Below are 22,143 nucleotides of genomic sequence, written 5' to 3' on the forward strand. Positions count from 1 at the left end.
CACTGCCAATATAGAAAGTCTCTAGAAGGAATCCAGCACGAGATAACACAGTCAATGATGGCAATAGACTCAGCGGATAGCACACTCCAGAGAAGAACCAACACAGTCCAGCAAGGTATGCAATACACAGCACAGTCAATGGGAAGTATGCATACCGTGGTTCAGGAGAAGGCAGTCAGACAGGAGTGCAGAGATACCTGAACGGCAGGAGGCCGGCAGGATGCAAAGTCCCTGGATGGGTGAAGCGGTGGTCTAGCAGGTGCAGAGCACAGGTAGGTAGACCAGCAGGGAACACAGGAAGGCGTGGAGAGCGGATCAGCAGTAGATGGATGAGTAGCGCTGAGGAGTAACAGCAGCGGGTCTCTGCGGGAACACGGAGGTAGCCAATAGCAACCAGCAGGTGCAGTAACGATGGGACACGGGAGAGCAGAGTTGAACTGGAACTGTTGATCACGGAGAATAGCGGGTAGCAATAGTGGCAGCAGACTCAAGGAAACACGGGAGAGTTGACAAGGACTGAAGACTGAAGCGCACAGAGGCAGCGGATAGGAATCAGCCAAACAGTCACGATGAAACACAGACGGGATGCAGGTTGAAGACTGTAGTGCACGGAGGCAGCGGATAGGAATCAGCTAGCAGTCACGATGATGAAACACAGACGAGTTGCAGGTTGAAGACTGTAGTGCACGGGGGCAGCGGATAGGAATCAGCTAGCAGTCACGATGATGAAACACAGACGAGTTGCAGGTTGAAGACTGTAGTGCACGGAGGCAGCGGATAGGAATCAGCTAGCAGTCACGATGATGAAACACAGACGAGTTGCAGGTTGAAGACTGTAGTGCACGGGGGCAGCGGATAGGAATCAGCTAGCAGTCACGATGATGAAACACAGACGAGTTGCAGGTTGAAGACTGTAGTGCACGGAGGCAGCGGATAGGAATCAGCTAGCAGTCACGATGATGAAACACAGACGAGTTGCAGGTTGAAGACTGTAGTGCACGGAGGCAGCGGATAGGAATCAGCTGGCAGTCACAATCATGAACAGGTGAGTGGATGTGAATGAAAGACTGTAGTGCACGGGGGCAGCGGATAGGCATCAGCTAACAGTCCCAATAATACATGGTAGAGTTGAAGTGGTTAGAAGACTGTAGTGCACGGAGGCAGCGGATAGGAATCAGCTCACAGTCACGATGATACAGTAGATGGTAGAAGTGGTATGGGAACCACAGTAGTAGAAGTGGTTTGGAAACCACAGAGGTAGAAGTGGTTTGGAAACCACAGGAATCAGCTGGGCTGAATAAACGAGGAAACACAGGAACACCTTTAGAGACTCATGGGGAATGAGACTCCAAGATCAGGCAACGTGGTGTTGACCACAGGTGCTTAATATAGGGAGGTTGCCTGATCTGCCAATTAAGTTAAAGGAACATACACTGAAGGTTTAGAAAGGGCTGCGCATGCGCAGTCCCTCAGGATGGAGGACGGCCACGGTTCCTAAATGTCCGGGAAGAAGCACTCACAGTCCGGTGAGTGACACTAGTCTTAGCAGCCCCTATCCCGCAAGTCGCGGTCCCCTGAGAGAGTACTGTGCAAAGTGGTAGGAGGAGCCAGAAGCGGAGGAGACAGGTGATAGCTGGACACTAGGAGGTAAGTTGGAATAGTGGCAATAGAATCACTGGTACAGCGGTGGTTCAATATAGGCAGCGAAGAGGAGAAGTACTACTATAGCTGACACTCTGATGGTAACTCAGGATAATAGCAATAGAGTCACTGGAGCATCGGTAGTTCAATATAGGCCGGGGCATGGAGAGGTAGAACCGTAGCTGACACGATGGCAGTAACTCAGGAGTAGTAATGGAGTCACTGGGACAAAAGTAGTTCAATATAGGCTGCGGCGTAAAGAGGTAGATCCGTAGCTGACACAATAGGAGTGACTCAGGAGTAGTAGTGGAGTCACTGGAACAGCAGAAGTTCTATATAGACAGAAGAGAGCCAGGTCCTTACTACTGCAGGAGTGAGCATGAAGAACAGGCATCTGACAGGAAAACCAGGTGATTTAAGTACCCCTCCATGATACTGTGACCAATGAGGAGCGAGTGGCAGGTCTGAAGAAAGAAGCGCAGATCTGCACATGCGCAGACCTGACGGCAAGATGGCGGACGCCATCCAAGGATGTAGCCAGAACACCGGATTCACCGCCTGACAATCCTGCAGACGTGGCAACACCTCTAAATGTATTGATTATCTGAGTGTATTAACTGTCAAACTGTTTAGCCTTATATAGCTGATGCCTTACAGAGCTAATGTACACAGATAAGGTCTCATCTATTATCTGTTATGTGACCTGGTCATATTCTACCCTAAGCTATATAAGCTGTAGGAGACTCACATTATGTGTCTCTGTTACCGAGACAGGGACCCATGCTGCATGATTAAATAAAATGTCTTGCTTTCATGTGATCTGAGCAAAGATGTTTTATTGCTATATAAGTTGGTGTTTCTGCTTGGTTTGGATACTCTGTGACCTAGGGATTTGATGATTATTGGAAATCTCCATGCAGAAACTGATGTGGCGACTACGGTAAGACTTTTAACTTGTACTTTCTGGATGATGGGACAGTACTGTAATTATTCCCAATCTCTGATGGAGTCGGCTCCAATCACTGACTCGTTTAAGGGGCAGATATCCCTAACGCTATTTCAGTTGTTGAATCAGGACACATTATCTTTGCCTCCTTTGTTGGTCTGCCGGCCCAGCAAAAGAACAAGATAGAGAAAAGCCATTTTCCCATAAATGTAAAAGACAAATTATGCCCACTGTATAGAAGAGTGTGTTAAGTGTGTTTGTTTCAAGGAGATGCGCTTACTGGACTCAGTTACAAGGGTGCACCAAAGTGTATAATTTTCTTTTATCCCTGACTCTAGTTTCACAAAAGTTGTCAGGTAGAAGGATAAATAGAAATGCAACAAAGGGCAGAATCAGTGGAAATCCCAAAGGATACACTGCACAGCGTTATATATTACAAACAGTCTGATTACTGTCAAGTATTTTAAAAAATGGAATAAGACAACACAAGATTATTTAACTTTTCCCCTTACTGAATATTTGATAGGCATATTTCAAACAAATTAGAAAATCATTTTTAGGTAAAGATATTAATAAATGGAAGTCATATTGTTTATGGATCTCAGAATCAGTGACTATATCCCCACAGTTCGAATAATCCCCCCCCTATGGTCATAAAAAGAGACATAGAAAAAAATGAATCAAGGGCAAATTGCCTAAATCCTTTATTACCGCAACTACCTGCACACACTCTTAATCCACAAGTGCGTCATCCTCCACTACCACCTGTGTTAATAGCAAAATGAAATAGCCTTATTTGTACCTAACAATCTTATTATTCAGCATTGCACGGTTTTAAACCCTGCTACACCTCTCCCTTTAAATGATGAGACTTTACAGCAGGGGTATCCAACCTTTTAGCTTCCCTGGGCCACATTGGAAGACGACGAGTTGGTTTGGGCCGCACATAAGATACACTGACAATAACGATAGCTGATCATCCAAAAAAACCATAGAAAACATAGTTAACATATATATATGAGAAAAAAAGTGATATATATATATATATATATATATATATATATATATATATATATATCACTTTTTTTTTCAAATCCCCCTATACTTACCTTTCAATCGCCATGTTCAAAAAATCCTCTCTAGTTATTATACTATAATCACTTTTTGTATTGTTTCGATGCAATATCTATAAAGTGCATTTAAGCCAGGCATTGTATATCAGGGTGCCCTGACCAGGCCTGCGGTACCTGACATATACATCACTGTGACCCCAAATTGTGACCTGTTTTGCTAATTACACCACTATGTTAGTTAAGGGATACAAACTTATAATGGGCCAAAGAGAATAATATATAATGCCCCATTAGTATTACAAGTAGAAGTATGTAGCAGGGAGATAAGGTCCATGATGCTCCAGGACCAGGTGACTTTTATTCACTGGTCAGCGTCCCTTGAAATAATAAAAAAAATCCCCCTTAACTTACCTTTTAATCGGCTTGTTCTCCTGTCCTCTTCTCTTCTTTTCTCCAATTCTGTGCTGCTGATTGTTCTTCTCACGCGGGTGACTCCTCTGTGCTGCGCTCCGCAATGGATGTTGGGCGCGATGACATCACACCCGCATTCACTGCGAGCACCGCACGGAGGAGGAGACAAGGGAGGGAGCCGGAGTACCAGCTGACGTGACCGCGTGATCGCAAGATAAGTATTTTCTTTTCTTTTTTTTTGCAGGATTTTTTTTTTCCATTAACAGTGCTGCCCCCTTGCCACAACACAAACTCCTTCTGGGCCACATTTACAGGCGTGCTGGGCCTCATGCGGCCCGCGGGCCGCGGGTTGGACAACCCTGCTTTACAGTCTCAGAGGGAGGAAGGTGAGGAGGGGAGTCACATGACTGTCTTTCTGTTGTTCTATAAAAAGTTTTCCCCACAACCTGATCTGACAGATGAACCTCGAATTAAAAACTGATCTGGTTCTATTTGTAGATAGCATTGGCCTACAATGGGAAGATAGCAGCCTAGAGTGTGCATATGCTGTATGCACAATCACTGACACTATAGAAGTTACCATTGTCACATTCAGGTAGCTAAAATTACAGCCCTATAGGGTCTTTGACATAGCAGAAGGAAAAACTGCTCATATCTATTACCAGTCTTTTAACAGTCAGTTACGCTTTTGGGATATTATGGAAAATTAGGCATTTTTCACATCCAGTACCATACCTGCTGCTAGATGCTTTTGAATGCACTAATGAAACCTACACAGTTAGCAGTTATTAAATGTCAGACACACAGTACTGGCAATGATGAAATTAAAATAGGAAATGCAAGGTCTGAAGAGCCAGCTAAATAGGCTACAATGATTATTTCAAAGGATAACAATGAAATGTATATAATGTCTGTCACTTGTATACCTGAACATATGATATTATATATGCAATCACCCTCTTGTCCACAGAAAATCTCCACCTGGAAGCAGGAAGGATGTCAACCTGATGGTGAAGTTTGTGGCACAGTAAAGAAGCTTAACCAGTCCCACCAAAGTCAATTTTACCTGCATTGACACAAGTGGCGCATACTTGTACACCGCTGGGATTACTTCCAAAACAGCCAAATTTTACCAGAGCTGCCTGAGTTGCCAACCCAGGATGACCAGTCCCAACCATATCCTCACACCTTCCTGATACACAGGGACCATTTCAGGTGGTATAAATTGATTTCCGTTTCAGACAGGTATGACAGTTACAATATGTGTTGGCTTATGTGGATTTATTTTCAGGATGGGTAGAGGCCCGGCCACAGCCATAACTGAAATTATGGCTAAACAGATTGTACAGAACTGGTTTGGAAATACAGGTTGCCACAAGTTATATCCTCTGATCAAGGAGCATATTTTAAGGTGTTCAGGGACACGAGTGATAAGATGGGTATAAAACAACAATTGCCAGTCCAGTGGTAAGGTTGAAAGGTATTATCCAAATATAAAAACAGACAGGTATGAAACAAACTGGACTTGTTTGAACAGATGCCCTGCCCTTGGTTTTGAAATTAATTCAAACTACACCCAGTATAACGTACTATCCAAATTTTGTTTGGAAAATGTCCCAACCTTATGTTAACACTGGCTCCTGACCTCCCCAAAGCACGGGAAGTTACTGTCAAGTATTTAGTCACCACGAGTAGGCAAATTAAGTAAATACATGAAGCTGTAGCCTCCACCCAACCTAACAATCCAGTGGCCTGTCATGATTTAATGCCTGGTGCCTTTGTGCTGATAAAGAACTTTTTGTATTCCAGCTCCTTGTTGGGGCGGTGGGAAGGACCCCACCAGGTGCTACTCACAACCTCTACAGCTGTCAAGGTGGGATAAAATCCACCTGAATCTCACATTGTAAGAAAGTGCTTGGATGGATCTTCCATCCAAACACCAACCAGAGAATATTTTACAGACAATCGCAGCTTATCCATGCCCAAATTCCCAGTGAGCACACTCACCCTTTACTCACTAGAACACAATAATGCCACTGTGTGCATCACTACCTAAGCAGCAAATGAGTACTTTCTGTGACGATGAGTCTACTTTGAGTACTGTTCACTTTGTTAGCCTTAATTGCTGCAGAGAAATAAAGTATGCACATTGGAATAGAGCCAGAGAAGAATGCAGTTTACAGTATTCACAAGACCTTTGCAAAGGTCAACAATGAGACTAATTGTTGGCTATGTACCCATACACCCATGGATTTAAGGTAGTGTTGCCCGTGACCTGGGATGGGACTATCTGGTTCAACTGGCAAGAGAGAACAGTGCAACCAACCAGAAATGTTACTTTTAAAAGTCTATTCAGCTCACCCCAAAAAAAAATATTTGCCAGGTTTTGCCTTCCTAAAATATGTACACGTTAATATGACACCTACACCAAGGGAGTATCAGTATATGAGGCAGTGGTAGTCAGTTTAACGGTACTGACTATCCGGACAAAGAACGACAGGAGGACACCAACTTGATACTACAGCGACCTGAAAAAAAAACTACTTGCCAGGGTGCAGATGTCTTCATGGGACAACTCGCTGTGTTGCCTATATATAGTGACATAATTAGGGGATACAGGTACCATCTCCTGGGAAAGATGGCCACTCTCTTTGCGGTTACCAGAGCTTTTGCCTGCTCTGTCCTCAGATTATCTTGTAGCTCATTTATTTCTCTTCCCATTTTCTCCATATGCTGCTGGTATTTAAAGCATTTTACTTGTGCGGCTTCAAACTTTGTTTCCGCAGTTTCATTTTCTTGTTTTAGCATTTCTATGGCTTGATCCTGAGACTTTTCTTTCGCTTTAATAGAGCTCACGTTTTTACGGAGGGCTTCAAGGTCTTGTTGCTGTTCCCTCTGAGACTCCTGCTATTGCCTCTGGGTCTCGCCAATATCCAACTGCTGTTGCCTTATGGCTGATTGCTGGGCCATAGCAGAGTGTAGTAAGTTTTTAAGCATGTCCTTCTTTTCAGGGCATTGCAACACCACCTCTTCCAAAAGTCCAGACAAATGTGTATCCAGCCCTTTATCAGACATAAATACAGCATCTTGTAACAGCGGTTGCCTAACGGCTGTCTGCTGGGCCATAGCAGTTTGTAGTAAGTCTTTATCAGAAGCATCCTCCTCTTTTAACCTAGCACAATGATAAGGGTCATAAACTACCGCCACACCAAGTTCCGATTTTTGTCTCTCTCCATATCGACACTTCGACACCCCTGTATGCACTCTTTCTGGTTTGACACAGTAGGCTTCTGCTTTTTCTTGCTCATTGTAGCTTAAGACGCAGCCACTTTTATTTTTATATGGACAAAGCACTTTCTTTATAGAAGGAGCACCTTACTTGACTTAAGATGTGTGGCACTACAACACCCAGTATACGTCTTAAACTTTTCCTTGCAGAGCAAAATGTTTGTTTTGGGTTTTTCTTCTTCTTTAAAACTGCTGCTCAATAGTTTTGCAAACACATTTGCATACTTCTGTTTCAACACAGAAACATCCACTTTACACTGACAAAAAAATCTCAAACTTCTTCTTTGCTTATGCACAGAACAAGGCCACACCCAACTTGAGCTTTGCAGAAATACACATTTCCTGGACTTCAGCAACATAAACTTGGTTTTTTTTCTTAGTCTTAATGAACACACCTGCTTTAGAGCACTTAACAGACTCAGTCCATGAAAACACTTGATTTCTTTGCCTTTAATCTGTCTCTCACTGGCCTTTGCATATAACTTCTGTTTTTCCAACACAAATAGCCAGTTTTCACTGACAACATTTAACTTCTCTCAAATCTTATACACTCAGCAAATCTGTTTAAACAGTATTTCATAGTAGGATTTATTACTCACATCAACGTGGTTCTCTGTTTCTTACTGTTGCTGTGCACAAACACTCCAATTTATTGTTGCTTTTATCCACATGACAAGACATGCACGTATTTCTCCACGGTGTCTAACCCTTTTAAACTTTCCAAGCACACACACAGAGTTGGTTTCTTCAAGTATCTCCAAAACTGCTGCTATTCTTGACATGTGCAGATCTTTGCAAGCCAATTCTCCACCATATGTGACATAATCAGTTTGAACTTCATCAGTTCAACTGAACGAAACACGCTGAGGCCCACAACTGTACTATCTGAGACCCTGTTTCACTGATCTACCCTGGGAGTAACAAATTAAGATATCACCCTTTCCTGAGCTTTTGTATGGAGCCTATAGAGGGACATCTTTAACTAGCTCCAGGGATATGACTACCAGTGATCTCGCCTGTATATTATACAGATAAGCTTATATTTATTATCTTCATTGTGAGTTTGCATTTTATATTTTTAATCTGCTGAATAAATTGTTTGCAAAATCACTACACCATATGGCTTTCTTATATCTTTCCTACTATTGAGCGGTGATGCAGCAGTTATTAATAGAACATACTATATTTGCATCTTGTCTCTGCGAGCAAAGGAAATCACCACCTGGGATGACTGAGGAGCCTATATACAGATAAGCTGTTATTTTACTTATTTCTGGTACGCACACTACTACACTATTAATCTGCACAGTGTCTCACCTGATTTGCTGATATATGCTGCTATATGCTGATATCCACCTGCATTACTATTTTTCTCAGGATTTTATGTTCTCTGGACTTTCTGAGCTTACTGACTATATATACACAATTATCTGTTTGTACACCTGAAGGCGCCGTCCTTCCATAACTTATCATTTTGATATATATATATATATATATATATATATATATATATATATATATATGTATATGTGTGTGTGTGTGTGTGTATATATATATATATATATATATATATATATATATATACACATATACACACACACACACACATATTTATATATATATATCATACTTGCCAACTCTCCCGCATTTTGCAAGAGTCTCCCGGACGAGTGTGGCAATCTCCCTGATAGGAAGGGGGAAAAATTTAGTTTAAACGCCGCGATTCACCCGGAATCGCGGCGTTTAGCCCCGCCCCCACTGTAAAATGACGCGATTTGCGTTATTCCGTCACGGGGGCGGGGCCAAAATGACGCGATTTCGCAGCCCCGCCCCCTGCACGCCCACGTCCCAGCCGGCATCTCCCTGAAAAAGAAAAAAAAATGTTGGCAAGTATGATATATATATATATATATATATATATATATATATATATATAATTTTATATTTGTCATAAAAGTTCCAGAGAAAGGAAATTTGTGTTACAAAGTTCCAGAGAAAGGTTTACATAAACATGTACGTCGTATGTACCTAAAGAGCGAATATTATTACTAGTAAGATGGGGTTTTTTGACAATAATCCATAAGAACACACAATTAAAAACATATATAAATAATAAAATAAAAACTCAGGAAAAATCTGCAGCCTCTTCGTATCCAGTTTTTGTGTATTGTAGTTAAAGCTGTTTATTTATTATCTATTATACACTTTGTCTAATGCCTGAGACAAATTTCTAAAAACATGTAAAAAGCTTGCATACCAGGAAGGGACACAATAACACATAGTATTTTGTGATTCATGGTGGTTGATGTATTAAGACCTTGAGGTTTATAACTTTTAACGTGTAGTCCCTCTGCTCTCTAGTCTCATGTGTAATGATCACATATTGTATGCATAGGTAGCTTTATACTGCTATCTTAGAGGTCTTGTTATCAGTAAAAAAAAAAAAAAAGACTGGCCCAAACAGATGTTATTTAAAATCTCTCCAGTGGACTTAAATACAAGTGTCCTGGTGCCCTTTTGCTAAAAGGTCCTGGAGCATTTTGGTTGAATTGTCTGGCATCTCCAGCACTGGTTTTGGATGATTGTACCTGTTTGATAACCTGTGATGGATGCTAAGCAAATAATTTATCTCTGTAATCATTACCTCTGTGTCTGTTATCATTCTTTCTCTGTGTCAACATATCATGATTGTTCAGTCGAACCGAAGTTCAAGTGAAACTAAAAAATACACTTACAAAAAATAACCCACAAACCACAAACTATATACACTGACTACAGGGTGAATGTTCTTTGACTCTGCTATAAGTCTTAACAGCTCTAAAGATATCACTACCATGCTTGGACATACTCTGAAGATATTAATCCCATTACTATATGTTCTACATTACTAGAGATTAACACTTACCTTTATAATAAATACTTATCTATGGCGTGCAGATGGCAGTTCTAGATAGCTGCATGTTTAGATCAGATATATGCCTTACCTCCCACTTAATACTAGTCTTAAAAATGATGATAAATTTCACAGTAGCATCTTGTCTCTGTTTGCCTGCTGATCTCCCAACATCATGAACCATGTGGTGGAGGTTGCATACACCATTATCCCAGGCAAGGGTTGGCAAAGGACCACCTACCTTCCAAACCTCCCTGCACTAACCTGGATTAAATGCCCCCCCCCCCCCCCCCCCAAAAAAAAAATCTCTCAACACCTATCCCAACATTTACTAAATGTAGTGGTGTTAATCGCTTCATCGATGACGAGAGATCCGACACAGACAAGACCTACAAAAAAAACGATTTCAGGAAAAAACGACTGCAATATACACAGACTTACCTGAAAACCGACTCTGCAGATATCCGATGGCAGCAGAAGGCTGACAGGACCTCCTTCCGAATGGACAGCTCTCCGGCAGTAGTATCTGACGTCAGTGCAACCTGAATGAAGTTTAATTTAAAGCAGCAATGTCGAGACCTCGTAGATTAACTGTAATCTGCGGGGTCCCGACATTGCATACTGGTCACCCTGCAGTCTGTTTCCTGGGAATCTCCTAACTGGACCACTACACACATTGCATTGTGTAGCCCTGGACATACAGTTTCTGGATATTAACCCCTGCAGGCTGTACTCTCTCAAAGTCTCCTCAGTATTGCCAAACCGGCTGGGACTTTGGACAGTGACTTTATTATCGTGACATTAAGCCTTCAGCTTTCCTTCACATCTGTTTCTGTGTCTGGATAATGCCTTCTTGGGATCATCACTTCTACAGCCTCAAGGATCACTTTCAGCTAAGCTTCATCAGGAACTCCTTTCTGACAAGCCAACTTGCAGCCTGTGGGAATACGATTGTCAGAATAAGGTAACAGATAATATTACTTATACTGTTATTGTGACACACACCTTATTTAATGCAGTACTGCAAGGAGATCAGTTTCCTAGATCTATGCTGAAAGCCCGTATAATGGTCATCCACAAAGAAGGGAATGACCCCTGTGATCCTTCTTAACGTGGATATTAGGTTGTATTCCAAGATCTTTGCCACCCACTTAAACACGGTTCTCCCGTAACTGGTTCAATATGACCATGTGGGATTCATTCCAGGACACCAGAGACAACACCTGTAGGGTGATTGACCTCATACAGATTATCAACCACTTGGGCTCCCTAGCGATATTGCTTTCTCTAGATGTCAGCTCTCCTGGAACTTCATGTTTCAGGTTTTGAAGGCTTATTGCTTCTCTTCAAAATATCTAACAGGTGTATCGGCTTTACATGACTCCCATCGGGCAGGGTCCTAATTAATGGCGCTTTATCTGACCCACTTTCCCTCTTCAACGGCGGAAAACAGGGCTGCCCTCTGTCACCACTAGCTTTCACATTGGTTATTTGGTGGCACTGATCCGGCAGACGGCCTCAACACGGGGTGAGGTGATGGGGCCACAGGTATTAAAGATCTCTCTCTTCACAGACGATATCCTGTTGCCTCTCACGTATCCCCAGGAATCTCTGCATTTCCTATACCAGCTTATGGATGAATACGCCACATACGTGAATGGGAAAGGGACTTGGGTTCCCCACTCGATGAGTCATGTTGGGAGGTTAGAGAGTGGATAGCCAAAAGTTCCATCTCCACGCAAATGAAAGAAACAGTCTACAAATTGTACTACAGATGGTAATACACCTGACAGGCTCTCCAAGATGTTCCCCATATCCACTCCAAGTTGCTGGTGGAACTGTGGTCGGAGGCACACTTCTCCACATTTGGTGAACATGCCTGCGTATAGTCTCCTTCTGGAACATGGTGCTCCCATCAACTTAACTCTCCAAGCAACAACCAGGACTATTAAAAACTATAAAAGGATCCCAGGACTATTCTTCTCCCTTGCCCTCTACCTGATGAAAGTGCCGCCTCATCTAATAAGTTGATTTCCATATCCTAGCAGCTGCAAAATTTCTGATAGGCAGTCATTTGAAGAACCCCGACCGTCCATGTATGCAGGCTTTATGAAATTATGTATGGAGAACATCACCAATTCCTACATTACAAACTCCACAATTTTGACCAAGTCTGGGCTCCTTGGTACCTTTGGGAGAGCTGTAGCTGTCTCACCACTTCTGACACAAAACCAGAGGAAAAACAAGCCTGCGCTCGACATAATATTATATATGGTACCAGCTGCGTGGCAATATAAATGCCCATTTATGTATATAAAACAAAAAGATAGTTGTCAGGTATTAGTTCATATATTGATTAAAACTTTTAAGCCTGCATCCCAGCGTCAAGGGTACCTCATTATATGCAGGTCCTACACTGACCTATATGCTTTAAACACCATTAAATTTCAGCTAAAATCAGATGCACTCGCCTCCCAGGTATAGGGGTTTATATCTAGCAAGGGCTAGCTTGTGAGCCAAACCCAAATGTGCTTTAAAATGGCTTTATGGACTGCTGCTATGACAATAAGGCAATATTTTGAAACAAAACCAGAGATAAAACAATCCCGTGCTTGATATATCCCATACAAGGGCAGATCCCCCTAGCACACTGCTGCCTCCAGAGTTTTAACAAAAATCCAGAGCAAAGTAAAAAAAAAAACGGAAAGGTACAAACTGGAAATGACAAACCGGAATGGACATCAATCTGAAAACCCTCTATACAACTAATAGAGGTCAGTTATACTAGAAACAGCAGGCAGACAATACAAATGGCATACTTTTGTTTAGTTTTATCATCACAATTAGCTTGTGTTGCTTGCACACCTGACAATAACATTGGAGAGGTGCAAACATTTCATATATGGATAATTGGATTTCCTTTTTTAAGGAAAATTTCCCAGACAAAAATATTGTCATTCATTTTAATGAAAGAAATCGTAAGCATTTGTCCTTTTATTAGTTTTTAAATAAACTTAAGAAATCCTATAGTAATACAAATCTAAATACAAAGAATAAAATTAAATGTACAATATGAAAATAATATATATATCTAAGGCTCATTAACATGCATCCACAGTGCTTTTGCAATCCAGCACATAGATTTTAACTTGCATTTCACCTATTTGAAATAAAAATTTGATGAATTAATAACGCATTGGGAGCACATTTTCAGTGTATTTGATGGGACCCATGTAACTTTGGTGTGACCTAGAGATCTTGGCTGCTTATTACCAGAGAGAGCAGAAACACAGCTCCTGGATTTGACTTGCTTTAATTGCAATATTTAACAGCCAAATAGGCATCAATAATAGTTGTTCTTTATCTATATATTGTTAAAGAAAAGGCATTATTGGGTCCATCCAGTTCTGCCGCTAAGCCCCAGCAAGGGTCACTTAAAGCTCATTTGTGGGTGGTTAAGGAATTTGTAATGGAAATTGATGGATTACATCTGGATCATCATCATCTATTTATATATTGCCACTAATTCCGCAGCGCTGTGCAGAGACTCACTCACATCAGTCCCCGCCCCGTTGGAGCTTACAGTCTAAATTCCCTAACATACACACACGACAGAGAGAGAGAAAGAGAGAAACTAGGGTAAATTTGATAGCAGCCAATTAATCTACTAGTATGTTTTTGGAGTGTGGGAGGAAACACCAGTGTGATGAAGGTGGGAGCAGCGTGATGAAGGTAGAAGCAGTGTGATGAGGGGGACAGTGTGGTGAAGGTGGGATGAAAGGGGCAGAAGTGTGATGAAGGTGGGATGAAAGGGGCAGCAGTGTGATGATGGGGCGTACATATCTGTTATTTGTTGCGATTTTATAGCTATATAGTGTTTTATTTAAAATAAAGCAATGAACAAACCTGACTGTTACTACGGTAACAATTACTACGGTAATAGTGCTCATTATTACTGTTAGTACGGTAATCTTTAACGCTGACTTTTGCAGGAGCCGAAATCTGGGTTAAAATTACTGTATAAACGTTAATACTGCTAGCGTTGCGTTATTCCTAGAATAACGTGGCTGAATTGAATCAGCCCCATAGTGTTGTAGGGCACAGGGCCTACAGGAATTGAGACTGGAGAGGGGGAGGAGTTGGGACTGGAGAAGGGAGGGGCTGAGACTGTAGAGGGGGATGGGTCAGGGATAATCTATAAACCGTACCCCCTAAAAGAAGAAGAGTCTAGATCCGCCCCTGATCCCATATCATATATGATACCAGCTGCATTACAATAAGCCCGTGCTCGGTATATCCCATATTGTATATGGTACCAGCGACATGGCAATATAAATGCCCATATATGTATACAAAACAAAAAGACAGTTGTCAGCGCTTATCCTTTACACTGCATATGTGTGTGTATGTAGCAAATTGAAAACATGAGGTATTAGTTCATATTTTGATCATGCAGCTGGTACCATATATAATATGAGATATACCAAGTGTGGGCTTGTTTTTTTTCTCTGGTTTTGTTTCAAAATATTGCCTTATTGTCATAGCACCTGTCCACAAAGCCTATTTAAGGCACATTTGGGTGCCTTAAATAGACAAGCATTTTATAAGTGTCAAAAGCTTTTATTGACAATTACATTAATTTTATGCAAAGAGTCAGTATTTGCAGTGTTGACCCTTCTTTTTGAAGACCCCGGCAACTTGCCCTGGCATGCTGTCAATCAACTTCTGGGCCACATACTGACTGATGGCCGCCCATTCTTGCCTAATCAATGTTTGGAGTTTGTCAGAATTTTTGTGTTTTTGTTTGTCCACCCGCCTCTTGAGAATTGACCACAAGTTCTCAATGGGATTAAGGTCTGGGGAGTTTCCTTGCCATGGAACCATTTGATGATTTGATACCCGAGCCACTTAGTTATCACTTTTGCCTTATGGCAAGGTGCTCCATCATTCTGGAAGCGCATTGTTTGTCACCAAACTGTTCTTGGATGGTTAGGAGAAATGGCTCTTGGAGCATGGTTTGGTACCATTCTTAATTCATGGCTGTTGTTAGGCAAAATTGTGAGTGAGCCCACTCCCTTGGCTGAGAAACAACCCCACACATGAATGGTCTCAGGATGCTTTACTGTTTGCATGACACAGAACTGATGGTAGCACTCACCTTTCCTTCCCCAGACAAGCGTTTTTCCAGATGCCCCAAACAATCTGATAGGGGATTCATCAGAGAAAATTACTTTACCCCAGTCCTTAGCAGTCCAATCCCTGTACCTGTTGCAGAATATTAGTCTATCCCTGATGTTTTTTGTGGAGAGAAGTGGCTTCTTTACTGGCCTTCTTGACACCAGGCCATCCTCCAAAAGGCTTTGCCTCACTGCGCGTGCAGATGCACTCACACCTGCCTGCTGCAATTTCTGAGCAAGATCTGCACTGGTTGTGTCATTCTTAAAACTTTTGCCCAAAACTGTATATACTCTTCATTATGTAATTTCACATATATATTTTTGGGCTGCCTTCCCAGAGCAGTATATACTATCCCAACAAACAAGAGACAACAAATTCTAATTTGGAGGCACTCTTAAAACCTACACCACTATTATAGATTCAAAAATTATTCTTTTTTAATTACTAGTTAAAAACAATCTTTTCAGACTTTTATTTTCCCTATCAAAATATTAGCTTACAATTAATATAGAAGTTATACAAAAAACAAAATATTGTGTATTAAAAAAGGTATAACCAAAAGCCCTTTAAGGGTCCTCAACACCTAGTCAGGGTACAAACAGACTAAAAAATTTCATAATTGTTCAATTGTGTATGTTATATATTATATTTCCATGTATATAGTCAGTATTTGTCATGGGTTAATACCAAATATTGACTCAATTATTTTATCAATTGTCATTCTGTATAATCTTTTGTGTAGGTTGGTGGTATCACATTGAATTCTTTCCCTCTAACATATTTATTCACATATCTATTTTGTATGGACAAAAACCTCAGCCTACAAATAAAAGGAACAAAAAAGGCAGAAGTTGTCAAGGTTAATTTCTTTACCCTTCTTTCTTCTGTAACAACTTTATTGCAGTTTGTCATTGATTGCATATATATATCTCTCTTGAACAAAAAAAGGAGGTTCACCAAACACAAATTAACTGTGAGCCTATTCCAATTGTTATGGATATATGTATGAATTTAACACATTTATTTTCCCCATAAGTATTATCCCATTGTTGTGCAGATCCACATCCAGGGCCGGACTGGCCTCTGGCCCTTCTGGCAAATGCCAGAAGGGCCGATGGGCAGAGGGGCCGGTCTGGTCCTGGGCAGTCAGTGCACGGTGTACTGACAGCATTCACCATGCACTGACACAGCATGCACTGACAGCCTGGTGGCTAGCTCCTCCCAGGAACCAGCCACCAGATCACATGTGCAGCGCTGGGCGCTGCATTGTCAAGTTGGCCGGGTCAGAGGAGCGGAGAACAGAAAAAGAAAGAAGGCAGAAACAAGAAGAGAAAGAAGATGAAAAGGTAAGTACAGTAAATCGAGAAGGCGGGGGGGATAAAGGGTGAAGGATGCCACACAGAAAAAGGGAAAGGGGGAGAACGAATGGCACACAGAAAACAGGAAAAGGGGGGAGAGAATGGCACACAGAAAAGGGGAAAAGGGGGGGAAAGAATGGCATACAGAAAACAGGAAAAGGGGGGAGAGAATGGCACACAGAAAAAGGGTAAGGGGGGGGACAGAATGGCACACATAAAATGGGAAAGGGGGGGAAAGAATGGCACACAGAAAATAGGAAAAGAGGGGGGGGAGAATGGCACACAGAAGAAGGGAAAGAGTGGGAAAAAATGGCACAGAAAGAGGTGAAACGGGGGGGGTGGGGGGAAGTATGGCACACCGAAAACAGGGGGGAAAGAAAAGTGAGGATGCCACACAGGAAAGGGGGGGAGAGAAGTGAAAGGATGCCACCCGAGGGGGGTGCTGTATATTCCTACTGGATATTTATATAAACTCATTTTATGCAAGTATAATTTAGTGTTGTTAATATGTTTACTATGTGGTATAATAAGATTTGGGGCACTATTATGGCATATTATGATTTTTGGGCACTACTGTATAGCATAATATGATTTGGGGCACTACTGTACGGCATAATATAATTTGGGGACACTATTGTGGCATAATATCAACTGGGGCAGTATAATATAATTTGGGGGCTGTATTGTATGAACTGGGGCACTAGTGTGGCATAATATGATTTGGGGGCTATTAATTTAAAGTGGGACTGTTTGGGAAAAAAATAACATCTATTTATTAAATGTGAATAGGATTTTTTAATGGCAGTGATGGTTGCGAGAAATAGGTATATTTCTTAAACGTAAATGCGATTTAATTTATTGCTGGGGTTGTTTGGAGGGAGGTATATAGGTTTATTTATTAAACGTGAATACTAGTATTTTACTGTTGAGGCTGGAGGGAGGCCTAATTATAAAACATGGGTTGCATTGATTAAACACCAGGGGGTAAATGTATGAACCTCCGATTTTTTCAACTTGCAGGAAATCGGCGACTTTGCAGGTAAAATTTAAAGCGGCGATGGCTTGTAAAGGCAAATTCAATTTTATCTGAGTACTGGTGAGCAATAATTGTCATTAAGATACAATGCTGAATTTGTAATAATCCCACCTGTGACCCCTTACTAATTGACAACCAGAGTGTTATTGTATATGTGCTTTGAATAAGTTGCCTCTCATTCATGCCCTTTCCTACCCCATTCAAAAATATATTATATGTTATTCAAAATATTGGCACTGCGACCAGGGCAGCCTATTCTATAAATTTGTTTCCATCTCCAAATCCCATAGTGATTCCTATTAAGCAGTACCTGCTATTAGGGACTGTGTGTGTCCTAGACTTACAGTGATCACACTTGCACTGCTTGACTAACTAGGTGTTGAGCTGTCAGATTGTATGAAAAATGATGTGCCCAATGTACATTTCACCATGAGAAGTTCAGAAGTGATCAGCAACCAGCACTGCAGTAGCAGCTGTCTCTCCCCTAGGGACCTCTAAAAGCCAATCAGAGTTAATGTAGTACAGGGCTTTACATTTTAGACCAGTGATGGGCTGTATGTGGACCTGCAATCCTCAGATCCTTCCTGATTTATTGTCAAATTTGTTTGTTATAGCTTGTAACACTTTGTGACAGGATGGACCGCCTTTGCCACCCTGTCTGTTGTTGCTTGGAACCAGCTGTGCTTACTTTGCCACCGTGCCCTTTCGTTATTCCGAATATGCCCCTACTGCCGTAGTAGGAGGATCCTGCTGCCACCACTGGGCTCCTTTATGGCGTCCAGAACCACGTTCCTTCTGGGTAACTGTCACTGCTAGTGTACTCCTGTGCTGGTACACTTGGGCTGGTATCCCTGACCGCTTTCTATGGATCAGAACAGAACTGAGTGTTGGCCCAGGTACTTTAAATAGTGACGTGACGACAGGCTGGACGAATGGGAGCAGAGAGAAGGAGTTCTATCTGACAGGACACATCTGCGCATGCGCAGATCTGGAATCAAGATGGCCGCCACCATCGGACGGACGCTGCGTCCGACGCTCGCGGGGATCCTCAATTTAGCAGGTGAGAGTATCGAGCCCCTTGTATTAGGGCAATATGTGATATGCATGCTGATGTGTTATTGCTTATATGTCTCTTTCTTTGATTAAATATATTGCTTTAACATATTAATGAGATTAAAGATAATGTGCAGCCCTTTTATTTTTTTTACTTCAATAAATTTTCATTGAGTTTTTCAAAGTTAAATGGGGTACAGAAAAAAGAAAGGGTAACAAACACAGTTGGGGGAACAAACAAAAGGGTAATAAAAAAAAATAAAAAAAAAGTGGGTGGGGGGACCCCCACGCAGGGAGGGGTGGGGTTCACTCAATTGAAACAGCGATCTTATAGCATGCACATTACTTTGAGAAACAGAAATAAAATATACACATTGGTCTTTCTCATGGTACACCAGATGGGGAGATATTAATACCTAGGTAGCTCAGATAACACACAGGCAGAGCCTATTCGTTAGGCTGGGGTTCCTCCATGAGGGCTGCTGGGGAGGGAGGGAGTGAAGTAGTTGAAGCTACTCGTGCTATACCGGAGCCCTCTGTAACATATTCGTGCCAGCTAAACCATTTGAAAATTGGATTGGAGGCGGATGACATATAGGGCACATCCGTTGTTTCCATTTCAAAACGATACTGGATCTTAGACACGACCTTAGTGATGCTGGGGGGAGCAGGGGACTTCCAGTTCTGAGCTATTGCTGCTCTAGCGGCTATTAGTATGTGTCCTAATACATAGCGCTTATAGCTAGGAATCACAGGCTGATATATATGTAGGAGGGCTACCTTCGGGTCAAGAGAGACAGAAACTCGCAGGACCTCCGAAATCAAAGCGGATACCTCGCCCCAGAACGTCTGGATCAATGTGCAGCCCTTTTAAAGCTTAGAGGACCGCCGTCAAGGCTGACCCAGAATTGTAACAGGTTGCCAATCACTGTTGTAAACAGATATAAAGCGTCTGTAAGTATAAGATGTGAAAATGCCAGTGGCTTTACTTGAGAACGTTTTGCTGATCAAGATTATTAAAACAGTGTCAATATACAATGGACATGTGGTTTCTCTTAGGTTGGCCTCCTGAAATTCCAACACAGTTCCTTATTAAATGAAAAGGTCAATAATTTATATTCATGGCTAGCAGTTGTAAAATGTATCTGCATTATATAAAATTATGATTAAAATATAATTTATCACTTATCACATTGAAGCATTTCTTAAATAAGCTATAGAAAATGCAAAACATTGCATATGTGTTTGGCTCTAGCCTTTAAAAATCGGTCAAGGCCAAGCTTGTGACAGTGTTTATTCTTTCAAAAAAAATAATAATAAGATATTTTCAAAACCCAAACATTAGTACAGCCCTGGCATTGGAGGCATTTTTACAGAACAAACAGGTAAAAAGCTATAGAATAGACTTCTATAAATGTTATGCAGATAAGAGTACCCTTTTCAAAAAAAATCTGTCTGCCCTACATCTTCTATGCCAGTTTAATTATAACAATTATATCGTATCTGTGGGAACAGAGCACTTCTGTGGGTATATTTACTGAACCGCGGGTTTGAAAAAGTGAAGATGTTGCTTATAGCAACCAATCAGAATTTAGTTATTTGTTCAGTACATTCTACAAAATGACAGCTAGAATCTTATTGGTTGCTATAGGCAACATCTCAACTTTTTCAAACCCCCAGTTTAGTAAATATACACCGTGGTCTTAAATGCCCTACAACTTAAAAGTAGGCTTTAAAAACATGTTCATTGTAGACTGTCTCTTTGCTTACGTTTTTTTTTTGTCTGTATCATCCTGCCATGCCCCAGGGCCATCAGTTGAAGAAATGTTTGTTTTTTAGGAGATGTTTTGGAACTATTCCTGTACCAATTATATAAAAAGCTCATTCAAAAACTGTATCCTGGACTTAGTGCCAGGTTATTAAATCAAGACACTAAGCCACTATAGACAATACATGCAAATATGAGAGCTCAAAAGAGAAGTTTGCAACAGCAACTTAGGTATGGCTAAATGGATCACAATGCAATGTAAAACAAACCAGTAGCACTGTGTTCAGCATTGCTACTTTACAGGAATGTTGCCTTGTGTTCAATTTTAGCTCAGTACATTCTTTACTATATGTTCACCTATGTTTCCTCCAGTTTTCTCTGACAGTCCAAAGAAATATTGGTAGGTTAATTGGTTTCTGACTGTACAGGCCCTGATGTATTTGTGTGTCTGCAAAATCCATGAGGAATGGAAGAATGTGCCTACATTAATCAATCTTATTGTAGGCACTGTGAAATATGTTGGCGCTACATACATTATAAAGACAATATAACCCACTGACCATTTTTACTCAAACTAAACTTTCCATTTTTAAATAGAAAACTGAAGTATTTTTTCCTATGTGTATGTGACCATGATATTTATTTTTATTGGCATAAATTACATAAGTGTGTAAATAAAACAAAGTTTACTCCTGTCTCCTTACGACAGGAGTGATTTTATACAGTGAGCATAGCGGTTATTCAATATGATAACTGATATATGGGATGAACACTGAACACAATTTATACAAGCATACAATACATGAATTCCTGGTTCCTTTTTAGGGCCACCATCAGGGAGTATGGGAACCGGACAGACCTGGGGACCCGCCCTCCAAGGACAGCGGTTTTTTTTTTTATGTTCAATAAACTGATGAGGCACTCACTTGTTTTGAGTGGGGTTCCTGGTTTGAAGAAGACTGTGCAGGACCTAAAAGTCCTGGTCTGGGAGGTGCAGCATTATCAGAGCCAGCCTGACAGCAGTCCTGCTTACAAGAGGTTGAATCAGAAGGACTGGTTTTAGTCTGGAATGACTTCAAAGCTATGACCAAGACCCCTTCTACTTGTATTCTATAGCCCTAATGAGGCAGCAATAGATGGCCTACTTGTTGTAGCATGTTGACAGAATCATTTTTTTAAAAATGTGCACACCAAGGCAAGAATTTTTCTTAAACACAGGAAAACATATAATATAGACTATATTCTCTACAGCCTTCATTGCCCAAGTGGATTAGTATGTGCGCAAAACTTTGTATCTTCTGATAGGAGTGTCTGGACAAATCTAGGGTAATCCTTGCTAAGTGCTTGCTAGTTCTGAACCCACATGCAAAAAGTAAGTATTTATTTCGAGGGATAAGATTATTTAAATGTGGGTCAGAGGGTAGAGCATTTAAAACCAAGCAATATTTTAAGAGAAAAAGTGAAAAATTGTTCTGAATAAAAATGGAGTTTAAGGTGA

Source organism: Mixophyes fleayi, chromosome 4, assembly GCF_038048845.1.
Source record: "Mixophyes fleayi isolate aMixFle1 chromosome 4, aMixFle1.hap1, whole genome shotgun sequence".
Lineage (NCBI taxonomy): Eukaryota > Metazoa > Chordata > Amphibia > Anura > Limnodynastidae > Mixophyes > Mixophyes fleayi.